Source organism: Helianthus annuus, chromosome 17, assembly GCF_002127325.2.
Source record: "Helianthus annuus cultivar XRQ/B chromosome 17, HanXRQr2.0-SUNRISE, whole genome shotgun sequence".
Taxonomy (NCBI): domain Eukaryota; kingdom Viridiplantae; phylum Streptophyta; class Magnoliopsida; order Asterales; family Asteraceae; genus Helianthus; species Helianthus annuus.
The window spans coordinates 83,730,281-83,744,711 of NC_035449.2; positions in this window are offsets into that span (position 1 = coordinate 83,730,281).

Genomic DNA, 14,431 nt, shown 5'->3' on the forward strand with positions numbered 1-14,431 from the left:
AAAATGGATGGTTAGATTCAAAAACCAAACTTCCCATCTTTGGGTAAAAGTCATATCGTCCTTGCACAATGGAGTTAGAGGACACTCTCCCATCCCTCTTAAAAGTACCATTTGTGGAGTCTGGAAAATATAGTCAACATGGGGAGGTCTTCGGATAATCAAGTTGAAGAACTACGTAACAGGCTGGAGCTAAAGCTGGGAAGCGGAAACAAAACACTTTTTTGGATCGACAAGTGGGTTTTGAGCATGCCTTTAAAAGACAGATTACATAACATGTTTGTTAAGGAAGCGGATAAATACTGTTTAGTCAAACATAGATACAATATCATTCAAGGTAAGGCGTCATGGTGCTGGGGAAGTGACATCGTACTCGAGCAAGGCAGTAACTTGAACGATTAGGTTGAATGTGTGAATCAGCTGGAACAAGTAAACATGGTTCGAAGGAGGATGTATGGTTGTGGAAGTCAGGCAACTCAATCAAGGCTTACAAGGTCTGCGATCTACGAAAAGAATTAGATAGCATCCCTTCTATCCCGGAAACAAAGGCTCTGTAATGGTTAAACTAGGTACCCAAGAAGTTTAATTGCTTCCTTTGGCTGACTGTGTTAAATCGGATTCCCACTAGAGATGCGCTAAAAATAAGGAACATTCACATTCCCTCTCTGGCTTGTATCTTGTGTAATGTTGCAACAGAATCAGCCGACCATCTTCTGATCTCATGTGAATATGCTAGTCTTGTCTGGGTAGCATTATCTCTATGGATGAAACTTCAATGGCTGAGGTATCTTATAAGTGTTATGGAACTATAGGAGTTGATAAAGAGCTTCCGTATATCTGATATAAAAGAGAAAGCAGTTCATGCGATTCTTACAACTATCTGTTGGATCCTATTGGAGGGTATGAAATGACCTTATTTTTAATAACAAATCAACTAGGTTTCAAGGGTGGTCGACGACATCAAGGCATTGTCATATCTTTGGGTCACCTCAAAGGGCAGATTGTCGGAGCTAGACTGGAAAGAATGGTGTGCTTTTAAATTATAAACTTACTTTGTAATGTTTTTTTTCTTCTTGTATATGTACTGCATGTGAGCTTCTTGCTTGAATGTCTTTTCTAATACATATCGCCTTTCAAAAAAAATAATCTCACCATACACACGCATTCTCTTGTCTCACGATGAGGAACCCTAAAACATATGTCACCAGCATTCTCTTGTCTCACCAGACGTTGATTCAACCACAATTCATGGACATTGCTGATTCAACCATAATTCTCACAAGTCGCTTGTTTAATCCTGTTCGATTCAAATTTTAGACGGTGTTTCATTTGAAGATTGCTAGGGTTCGAAGAATTGCTTAGGGCTTTAATACACGATAGATCTACGTTCAATTGCTAGGGTTTGAAGATTTCTCTGAATTAGCGAGGGAAATTCATCCGTATATATCTTAATTGGCAGGTGGATTTAGTTCGAATCGGTTTATTCAAATTCTCTTAGCTATGATTGTTTGATTCTTGTTTATTGTTTGTGATGAGTTGAAACAGTTATGTGATTGTTGTGCATATGGTTTTCTATAGGAATTTATGTTCTTGTTTGTTGAATTAATATATGATAGTTAGTGAGGGGAATGAACAGTGATTATGTGATGATTCATCATCACATTTTTTTTAATGATGCCACGTTATTCACTTAAGTGTTTTATCAAAGTGGAGTATTGTGATTGGCAGGTTTGGACGGTTGTTTACATATGTAAACAACCTCTTTCTTTCCCCAACCTCCAAATTAAATCAGAATACGAGTTCTCCTCCACGCCTGCTTCCCACCTCCCACCAGATCATCAAGTTTTCCTCTCTCTCATGAGAATCCTCTGGTTACAATTCAGGATAATGAGAAGAGAGAGATAGTGTGGCTGACGGAGACTGTTTAAACGGCTCAGCCACCTCCGCCGTGTTATACCGTCTGACCAGTAAGTCGTCAGTCATTTAATAGGTGGATGGTGGTGATATTCACCGATCTTTGTTGCGGCGATCTCCATTTCTTTCGATTTGTTTTTATAGGACCCGAAGGATTCGTCATCGGAAACCCTTAGCGGCCGTGCATGGCAGTGGTGGTCTCCGATATGTGTTCCGGTTGGTCTATGTGGGTATTCACATGTTGGATTCAGCGATCACCCGTTACTGGCCTCGGATTTGGTAATCAAAAGCTTTAGGGTTTTCAGATGCAGAGCTGACCAGTAATCTGCCGCCGTCTCAGGTCTGTTGTTCAAACCGACGGTAGTCGGCGATGATTTTACCATCGTCGGTGGAAACCGGTTATCTATTCTATATATCAGCGTTTTACCATGGTCCCAATTTTGTTCGTATCATTGTGATTATGAGTTCCTTCTATTTCAGATTGTAACAATGATTGTTTTTTAGGTCATTAGGACTGCGATGATAACTGACAGTCATCTAAGCCTCCATCATGGTTTTGAGACTTCTCATTGTTAGTGGCTATGAAGATAAAATTTGAGCCTGTTATTGGGGTTTAGGGTCGTGCCAATTGTCACACCCCGGCCGCGTTAAAACAACAAACCGCGGCGGAAACGCCGGGGAGTGAGGCGACAGAATTATTGTTCCACAACCATGGTAGTTAAAAGTTTTGTTTTATTGAAATATTATGCAATGTTCATTGTTGTTAAAACAAACAATCAAACTACATATTGTTTATAATTGTTTTTAAGTCACTAAGGCCTCGTCCAGATCCTAAGTGAACTCGCTTCCTAGCAATCAACATCAAGCAATACCACCTGAAACATATGTAAAAATAAAGTCAGCAAAGAAATGCTGGCGAGTACATAGGTTTTATGGGAGTATCGGATTCATGGCTCGTTTATATGTTGCAGTATCTCGTTAGACTACAAGAGTCAAAATACAAACCTCGTTTTGAAAAGTGTATTGCAACATAAATAACCAACACAAATCTAATTGGTTATAGTTTATAAAATCTCGTAGCCATGACTCTTAACTCAAAAATATTTGTTTTAGTATAACAACTTGTAAACATCTCGTAAAAACTCGTTAATAAAACTCGTATGGTTTATATCGTTTCGAAAACCTCGTTGTGTGACATCGTTTCAAAATCGTTTCCCCAGTGAACTAAATAATGACACGCAATGTAACATGATAGAAGCACTTATATATAAGATGTACCAGCGGCGTATCTACCATGATTCTATCATACTACACCCGTCCCATTATCTAATCACTACCCAAAACCAATCGTTTAATTCGTTTAACTCGTTTCAAATCGTGTATCTCGTTTCAAATCGTTTAACTCGTCCCAAAATCGTATTCGTTTTAATAGTGAAACTACTTTTTGGTCATCTCGTTAACAACATTCAAACCTTCGTGACTCGTCAACTCGTTTCTCGTTTCGTATTAACAAACCACCAAAGGGTAAGTTAACAATCATCAGGTTCAGTCGTTACCTACATAACCCCCACACATAACCATGGGTGTAGTCTGATAACGGGATTTGTCAGATCCTATGGTACCATAACCTAATACTGGTCGGCTCGGCCAAAGCTAATGAATGTCATTCGTTATGTAATTACAACCAAGAGGTCTTGTTCACCTTATTGAAATCGTTATTAGTTTAGTATAAACCATCGTTTTTGAAATTATCGTTTAAACCTCGAAATTCGTTTTGTACATATGAATCACCCCAAAACAATTGAAAACAGTAAAATAGGGGAACTATGTACTCACTTGGGATTGCTAATTAGTCTTGAGAATAAGACCAATTTAAGCTCCAAGGGTCACGAAATCAACCGGCACCTAGTATAGTAACTATGTTAATAAATCGGCTCCTAAATCGGGAGATAGGATAGAATGAGGTTCTATAAATCAAATGAGTAATTGAACTCATATGGTATGATTTCATAGTCCCAACATTCTGATTGGAAAGCCTACCTAAGTGCTTTTGACCCGTTTCGACCCATTACGGTAACATAAGTCACTATAATGTGTCGTTAGCGTAAAACTATGTTCGGATGGTTAACTATGTGCTATGCCAAGTCTTACATGCCCAATAATCCCTAAACATGTTACTAAATCAGGTTATATGTCAAAATTATGTTCACATAGTCAAAATACGGATTTATGCTTCAAAAGGGCATTTTGGTCATTTCCTATGGGCATACAAGCTAACAAGCATATGACTAACCAATCCTATGTGATCATAAGGTATAACCTCAGTGGTTATTACCTATGTAACCATGATCACTAAGTGTTCTTGGTCGGATCCTAAAGATCGACCAAACGGGTCGGGTTCGGAAGTATAAGCGGTTGCTCAGACCGCTTACCTTACGACCCTAAACAAGCACAAACTAATAGTGTCGAGTTAAACATGTCAAAACATGTCTAACCTACTGATTTGGTATCAAAACAAAGTGTTTTGATACCCTAAAGTAGTTCCGAGGCAAAATGCGTGCTAAAACGCATTTTAACCGAAACTTTGACTCGACACTATAACTAGCTAACGTGGTAATCAGCGGCTATAATCACGAAGGATTATAACTATCGTGATTACAATCACGTTTCAAAGTTCAATTGAACTTTGACTTGACCAATTGATGGTCCAAACCGAAAGTCAAACTGTTGGCCAAACGTTTGACTTTCTGCACTACATAAGGAAAAAGCCAATAAAAAGCATGAAAGAAGACTTACAAAGGGTCCTAGCTATCTTTTCTACAAAGAATAAAGTTCCAAGCAGATTAGAAAGCTCCCAAATCAGATAAGAGATGAGAAATGAGAGGAATGAGCAAAGAATTAAGGAGTTTGGCCAACTATTTATACTTGTTGGTGATCAACAAGATCATGACAAGTGGTTTGTTTAGCCATTAAGCAATGAATCACAACCATACAAATGTTAGGAGCAGGTGCAAAGCCTTGGAGAGGTGGTAACTTGGCTACCACACAAAGAAATTGCAAGATTGGCCCCTGAATTTACAAACTGATGCTGAAAACAAACTTTCTGCCCAGATGTGATCGTCGCGTAGCGCGACGGCATAGGCAGGAGGTGGTCGTGCTACGCTACCATGTGTCAGATTCAGCAAAGTTTCAAAAATGACAGAAATGGTCCCTGCACGTGTTTAAGCTTGTTTTTGACGTTTTTAACCTCCGTTAACCTCATTTCAAGGCTCTAAAATGAAGTTAAAGTATAGGGGACTCAAAACATGCTCGAAAACATCTCGGATGTCGGTTCGTTTGGTCGTACGATCGCGTTGTTCGGTTAATTACGACGGAACTCAAACGGACGCGTGTACGATCCAAAATGCGCGACGAATGGCGTTTTCGCATCCGAATCACTAAAATAAAAATATTTTAGTGTGTACAAAAAATTTTGGATGTCCAGATGTGTCCAGAACGTAAGATATGCGCGAAAATGCAAACTTACGTCGTTTTTGACACTTTTAGTCCCTGTAAGATCAAATAAGCATATTTTCGCACACCGAACCTATCAAAGCTTATTTCTAAGCCATGTTTAGGTTATATATGGTATGTTTAACTTATGATCAAGTTCCGGACTATTCGACATCATACGAATCGGTATAGTTTCACAGTTTGACACAAATAGTCCCTGCGATCGAACAAACTTGTTTTCGACACACCAAACCATCCAAAACTTATTTCTAAGTTATGTGAAGGTTATTTAAGGTATGTTAAGCCTATTTCACTATTCCGGAGTGTTTGTCGCGTTTAACTGATTGCATTCACGCACCAGTTTGCGTATAACTTTCCAGAAAGCGATTTAAAGCTTGAAATCGAATCGGATCGAATTGTAAAATCATCAAACACATATAATAACACCAAAACACATTGGTTTATTGATAACTAACATTGTTTTGCATTGTTTATCGATTAAAGAGCACAGTTGTCACAGTCTCCCCTACTTTAGGAAATTTCGTCCCGAAATTTTAACTAGAGGAAACTTGTGAGAACAATTGCGGATATTTCGTCTTCATTTGGTCCTCACGTTCCTAAGTAAACTTTGGGCCACGTTTGGATACCCAACGAACTTTGACTAATTTAAATCCGTTTGTTCATCAACTGTTTGAATGTACAGTCCATTATCTCCACAGGTTTCTCGACAAAGTGTATCGTTTCATCGATTTGGATCTCGTCGAGAGGAATGTGAAGATCAGCGTCAGCTAAACATTTTCACAAATTGGACACGTGAAAAGTCGGATGAATATTTCCAAGCTCTGGAGGTAGCTCTAGTCGATAGGCAACCTTTCCAACTCTTTCAACAATCTTAAATGGTCCAACGTATCGTGGTGCAAGTTTTCCTTTCCTTCCAAATCTCACCACTCCCTTTCAAGGTGATACCTTGAGTAGGACATGGTCTCCGACTTGAAACTCTAAGGACTTGCGTCGTAAATTCACATAATTCTTTGACGGCTTCTAGCTGTCACAAGATTATCGCGAATTTTCTTGATTTTGTCTGTCGTTTCTAGAACAAGTTCAGGTCCAGTAAGCTGAACCTCACCGATCTCATTCCAACAAACAGGTGAACGACATTTTCGACCGTAAAGAGCTTCGAATGGTGCCATAATAATGCTAGCATGATAACTATTGTTGTAAGAGAACTCGATCAATGGCAGATGAGAATCCCAATTACCACCAAAGTCTATCACGCAGGCTCTAAGCGTATCCTCCAAAGTTTGAATCGTCCTCTCGGATTGTCCATCTGTTTGGGGATGATAAGCAGTGCTTAGATTTAGTTGGGTTCCCATAGCAGATTGTATGGTTCTAAAAAAAATGAGATGAAAATCGAGCATCACGATCGGAAATGATATCCAAAGGAACACCATGTCGTGATACAATCTCATCAACATAAATCTTTGCAAGTTTATCAGCAGATAGATCCTCGTGAATCGCAAACTTAGAGAAGTTCGTAATGAAACGACGATAAAAACCAGCGAGACCAAGAAAAGAACGAACTTCTGTGGGTGTCGTAGGTGTATTCCAATCCTTAATTGTTTCAATTTTGGATGAATACCCTGCTCGTTGACTATATGTCCCAAGAACTGAACTTTTTTAAGCCAAAATTCACACTTGGAGAATTTAGCAAAAAGTTGTTCCTTCTTTAGGAGTTCGAGAGTCAAACGAAGGTGTTGCTCATGCTCGGCTCGAGACTTGAATAATTAAGAATGTCGTCATTGAACACAATGATGAACTTGTCTAAATAAGGTTTACAGACCCTATTCATTAAATCCATAAAGATAGCTGGAGCATTTGTCAAACCCAAGGCATGAAAGTAAACTCATAGTGTCCATATCTCGTGCGGAATGCAGTTTTGGGAATATGTTCTTCGTATACACGAAGTTGATGATACCCAGAACGCAGGTCGATCTTGGAAAAATAGGTAGCACCTTGCAGCTGATCAAAGAGATCATCGATTCGAGGTAGGGACTATCGATTCTTGATGGTAAGCTTATCAAGCTCACGAAAATCGATACACATTCGAAAAGATCTTTTAAGGTTTTTAGGGAAGATCACAAGTGATCATGGAAATGACAGAACCACAGGAGCAGTTTGTCTTTGTGTTGACATTACAAGGTTGCATCAAACACTCATACAATTGCAGTAGTTTAAAATAAAATCACAAATTTTATTTATATATCAACCGCATTGTCTTTAAATGTTAAAAGATATCAACCAAAAGAAATACAAAATACTAATTGTTTATAGCTGCATCATCGATCGCCTCGTTGATGTTAAACACTCGTCCACGAGCGGGATTCACATTCACGTTCGCGTTCGGATTTGGGTTATCATTCGCATTCGCGTTTACCAATCTCCGGCAATTGTTGCGGAAATGACCCATTTCTCGGCAATTGAAACACGAACCAGGTGGGAATCTTGCAGCATTCCCTTGAGTTTGTGCTGGAACCTGGGCAGCCTGATTTTGACCAAAACGACAAGTATTGGCCAAATGCCCAAGCCTACCACACGTAGCACACTGTTTACAGGCCTGTTGGGCAACATGGTGACCATTACATTGAGTGCAGTGAGGTGCAGTACCAGCATATGCTTTCTTTGTAGGAGGTTGAGTTGGTGGGTTCTGAGCAGCTTGATTGGTGACAACTTGCGCTTCCTTGACTTTTTCGAAGACTCACCCTGCTGCTTACCCTTACCCTTTTCCTTGTCAGAATCGGTTGACTTCTTTTCATCACCCTTGCGGGTGAGTTTACCCTTCCTGACTTGAGACTCAGTCAGGGTAGCAGAAAACTCGATCGCTTGACGAACGGTAGTAGGATTAACGCCAGTCAGAATGTCCTGAATGGAATCGGGTAAACCATCGATATACCTCTCGATTGCCTTATCCAGCGGGGTAACCATCGTGGGACACAACAAACTAAGCTCCTCAAATCGATCCGTATAAGCACGGTGTTCTCCCCCGACTTGTTTCAAATCGTCAAATTCTCGTTCCAACACTCGAATCTCGTGTCGAGGACAGAACTCTCTCATCATGAGAGCTCGGAGCTCTTCCCAAGTTTGTGCTAGTGCCACTTCGGCACCCCTATCACGCATCACTCCGTTCCACCATGTAAGAGCTCGCTTCTCGAACACACTTGAAGCAAACTCAACTTTACGCGCATTCGGACACTGCACATGTCTGAATGTGCTCTCGATACTCTCAAACCATTGCAGAAGCGCGGTTGCTCCTTGTGACCCAGAAAACTTAAGCGGCTTCGCAGAATTGAAATTCTTGAAATTACACGGTGCATTGTTGTTGTTATTGTTGTATAACTCGTGGATTTGGGTCACGATGCCTGGAAGTACAGCAGCCATTTGCTGAGAGACAAGGGCTGCGACTTCCTCAGCAGTAAAAGTTTGAGCATCACGTCGAGGAGGCATTGTCTAAAAAGGAAACATGGGAAACGAGTGAGGTCGACAATTGGGGAAACAAAAGAGGTATTGAAAACATCGACAAAACACAAGGAAGGCGATCATTCGTTCGTTACCTCGAACAAACAAACGACACGCAGTGACAAATCAAAGTAAATGGGTCATAATAATGTATCACCGAAGACATGCTTGCCTATAAGTGAACACTCACCCCAAGAGTTTCCCAGGTAAGAGTGACTGGTCCGATAATGCGGATTTGTACGAACACTCTAGCCTTAGACAGAAAACTCAGGGTACAGGCATTCACTCTTCCAGTTTGCACGTGTTCACATTATTTAGACCCAATCTTTGACGAGATTTAGAAAATTCAGAAGGCACTTAAGCCAAAATGGATCAAATCGGAAGGGTTCAAAACCATATAACAAAGGGTTCAAAACCTTATAATAGGAGGTTCAAAACCTAGTAATCAATCATCCAAGGATAGATGATTAATTTTCGAAGCGGATTCGTTATTGTGTTCTCGTTGTGGTTATCACCTAAGGATAGGTGACGGTATTGTTTTAGAATCTAAGCACAAGTAAACTTGTGTTGGGGTCCTAGAAAGTTATAGTCTAGGTCAAAGCATTGCTAATAACCTAATTCCCTATAACAATTGGCTCTGATACCAACTCTTCTGTCACACCCCGGCCGCGTTAAAACAACAAACCGCGGCGGAAACGCCGGGGAGTGAGGCGACAGAATTATTGTTCCACAACCATGGTAGTTAAAAGTTTTGTTTTATTGAAATATTATGCAATGTTCATTGTTGTTAAAACAAACAATCAAACTACATATTGTTTATAATTGTTTTTAAGTCACTAAGGCCTCGTCCAGATCCTAAGTGAACTCGCTTCCTAGCAATCAACATCAAGCAATACCACCTGAAACATATGTAAAAATAAAGTCAGCAAAGAAATGCTGGCGAGTACATAGGTTTTATGGGAGTATCGGATTCATGGCTCGTTTATATGTTGCAGTATCTCGTTAGACTACAAGAGTCAAAATACAAACCTCGTTTTGAAAAGTGTATTGCAACATAAATAACCAACACAAATCTAACTGGTTATAGTTTATAAAATCTCGTAGCCATGACTCTTAACTCAAAAATATTTGTTTTAGTATAACAACTTGTAAACATCTCGTAAAAACTCGTTAATAAAACTCGTATGGTTTATATCGTTTCGAAAACCTCGTTGTGTGACATCGTTTCAAAATCGTTTCCCTAGTGAACTAAATAATGACACGCAATGTAACATGATAGAAGCACTTATATATAAGATGTACCAGCGGCGTATCTACCATGATTCTATCATACTACACCCGTCCCATTATCTAATCACTACCCAAAACCAATCGTTTAATTCGTTTAACTCGTTTCAAATCGTGTATCTCGTTTCAAATCGTTTAACTCGTCCCAAAATCGTATTCTTTTAATAGTGAAACTACTTTTTGGTCATCTCGTTAACAACATTCAAACCTTCGTGACTCGTCAACTCGTTTCTCGTTTCGTATTAACAAACCACCAAAGGGTAAGTTAACAATCATCAGGTTCAGTCGTTACCTACATAACCCCCACACATAACCATGGGTGTAGTCTGATAACGGGATTTGTCAGATCCTATGGTACCATAACCTAATACTGGTCGGCTTGGCCAAAGCTAATGAATGTCATTCGTTATGTAATTACAACCAAGAGGTCTTGTTCACCTTATTGAAATCGTTATTAGTTTAGTATAAACCATCGTTTTTGAAATTACCGTTTAAACCTCGAAATTCGTTTTGTACATATGAATCACCCCAAAACAATTGAAAACAATAAAATAGGGGAACTATGTACTCACTTGGGATTGCTAATTAGTCTTGAGAATAAGACCAATTTAAGCTCCAAGGGTCACGGAATCAACCGGCACCTAGTATAGTAACTATGTTAATAAATCGGCTCCTAAATCGGGAGATAGGATAGAATGAGGTTCTATAAATCAAATGAGTAATTGAACTCATATGGTATGATTTAATAGTCCCAACATTCTGATTGGAAAGCCTACCTAAGTGCTTTTGACCCGTTTCGACCCATTACGGTAACATAAGTCACTATAATGTGTCGTTAGCGTAAAACTATGTTCGGATGGTTAACTATGTGCTATGCCAAGTCTTACATGCCCAATAATCCCTAAACATGTTACTAAATCAGGTTATATGTCAAAATTATGTTCACATAGTCAAAATACGGATTTATGCTTCAAAAGGGCATTTTGGTCATTTCCTATGGGCATACAAGCTAACAAGCATATGACTAACCAATCCTATGTGATCATAAGGTATAACCTCAGTGGTTATTACCTATGTAACCATGATCACTAAGTGTGCTTGGTCGGATCCTAAAGATCGACCAAACGGGTCGGGTTCGGAAGTATAAGCGGTTGCTCAGACCGCTTACCTTACGACCCTAAACAAGCACAAACTAATAGTGTCGAGTTAAACATGTCAAAACATGTCTAACCTACTGATTTGGTATCAAAACAAAGTGTTTTGATACCCTAAAGTAGTTCCGAGGCAAAATGCGTGCTAAAACGCATTTTGACCGAAACTTTGACTCGACACTATAACTAGCTAACGTGGTAATAAGCGGCTATAATCACGAAGGATTATAACTATCGTGATTACAATCACGTTTCAAAGTTCAATTGAACGTAGACTTGACCAATTGATGGTCAAAACCGAAAGTCAAACTGTTGGCCAAACGTTTGACTTTCTGCACTACATAAGGAAAAAGCCAATAAAAAGCATGAAAGAAGACTTACAAAGGGTCCTAGCTATCTTTTCTACAAAGAATAAAGTTCCAAGCAGATTAGAAAGCTCCCAAATCAGATAAGAGATGAGAAATGAGAGGAATGAGCAAAGAATTAAGGAGTTTGGCCAACTATTTATACTTGTTGGTGATCAACAAGATCATGACAAGTGGTTTGTTTAGCCATTAAGCAATGAATCACAACCATACAAATGTTAGGAGCAGGTGCAAAGCCTTGGAGAGGTGGTAACTTGGCTACCACACAAAGAAATTGCAAGATTGGCCCCGGAATTTACAAACTGATGCTGAAAACAAACTTTCTGCCCTGATGTGATCGTCGCGTAGCGCGACGGCATAGGCAGGAGGTGGTCGTGCTACGCTACCATGTGTCAGATTCAGCAAAGTTTCAAAAATGACAGAAATGGTCCCTGCACGTGTTTAAGCTTGTTTTTGACGTTTTTAACCTCCGTTAACCTCATTTCAAGGCTCTAAAATGAAGTTAAAGTATAGGGGACTCAAAACATGGTTGAAAACATCTCGGATGTCGGTTCGTTTGGTCGTACGATCGCGTTGTTCGGTTAATTACGACGGAACTCAAACGGACGCGTGTACGATCCAAAATGCGCGACGAATGGCGTTTTCGCATCCGAATCACTAAAATAAAAATATTTTAGTGTGTACAAAAAATTTTGGATGTCCAGATGTGTCCAGAACGTAAGATATGCGCGAAAATGCAAACTTACGTCGTTTTTGACACTTTTAGTCCCTGTAAGATCAAATAAGCATATTTTCGCACACCGAACCTATCAAAGCTTATTTCTAAGCCATGTTTAGGTTATATATGGTATGTTTAACTTATGATCAAGTTCCGGACTATTCGACATCATACGAATCGGTATAGTTTCACAGTTTGACACAAATAGTCCCTGCGATCGAACAAACTTGTTTTCGACACACCAAACCATCCAAAACTTATTTCTAAGTTATGTGAAGGTTATTTAAGGTATGTTAAGCCTATTTCACTATTCCGGAGTGTTTGTCGCGTTTAACTGATTGCATTCACGCACCAGTTTGCGTATAACTTTCCAGAAAGCGATTTAAAGCTTGAAATCGAATCGGATCGAATTGTAAAATCATCAAACACATATAATAACACCAAAACACATTGGTTTAGTGATAACTAACATTGTTTTGCATTGTTTATCGATTAAAGAGCACAGTTGTCACGCCAATGATAATAAAATCTAAAATGATGATGGTTATTAGCTAATTGGAGATATCCATGGGCCGGATGGTGTTGCCACTGTGATTATGAAGATTTTTCTATTTAAGATTGTAACAATGATTGTTGTTTGGGTCTTTAAGGCTATGATGATGACCTGGCAGTCATCTGAGCCTCCATCATGGTTTTGAGTCAACTGAATCAACCCAACACATGTGTGGGCCTAAACAAGATACTGATTAACATGTGATAAGCGATCGGAAGAACTTCGTAAGAACTTTAGTGTTGTAAACGAACCCGAACGGTTGACTCAGTAGAACCTGTGTGGTTAAAAGTGAAGTGGTTAGTTTGATTAAGATCAGACCAACTGAATGAAGAACTTATCAAGAGCTGAAAATTGCTATGTGATACATGGACGTAACTTAAATGGTTTAAAGGTGAGTTTATCAGTGTGATTTAGGTCAAATTGAAATGATTAATTTGTGACGCATGGAAAGAGAAGCAAACTGCAATCAACAAAGATAAAAGGGAGGTGCAAATTCTTATATGGGGAAAGGTAATGATCTATGACATTGATGTGGCCCTAGAAGGGTTGATAGCTTTATAGTTGTATATCAGGTTAACCCATGTCATGAGAAACTTTTTGTTAAAAATGATGTGATCATGTAATATTGTAATGACAAACTTGGCTGCAACTTGCAATTTGCAAATTTTTCTTTATCTGCTTCTCTGTTATAGTAACTGTTGTTCTACATGTCAATATGTCATATACTTGCTTAAAATGGAAGATGTACTTATTTGAGTTACTTATTATTTTGTTTTATATATCTAATGATTGATTCAGTATTACCTACCTTTTTCGAAATGAGTGATCATCCTTTTGAGTTTGGTTACATTTTCAAAATTAAATGTATATTGTAAGATCCTATTCACGATTTGACCCAAAACGACGCAGCGGAAAATGAACCGTAAAATTTCTTTCTTTTAACTACTCTAACATACTTAAGTACCGTTTAGGTCAATCCTTCTAACATAAATACACCATTCATCATTTATTTAATGTAACTATGTTAATAAATGATTACAAACAACTTGACCACTTTCCCGTACAATCCATGATCTTCAACTCGATCCTTGTTCACATGTTCATCATGAATATCTGACTAACCTGCGGTCACCATATATAACCAACACGTTAGTACATGTAACATCATATATAATTTAATACATATACTTAAAAGGCTATATCACATTCTAACTACATAAGGTATTCCATTGAAACATCCTCTCAAATTTTATTTACTCGAGTCCGACATCAATTCCTCGAGAGTCCGGTTTTCCCATACTTGCACTCCATTTATTTCATTCTCAATAGTAACATGGTTAGGAGTACGTAATCTCAAACATATTGAAAACCCACATCTTCACATATACGTATACAAGTGATCTACAATCATTAGATTACAAAACGTGTATACACTTTCATA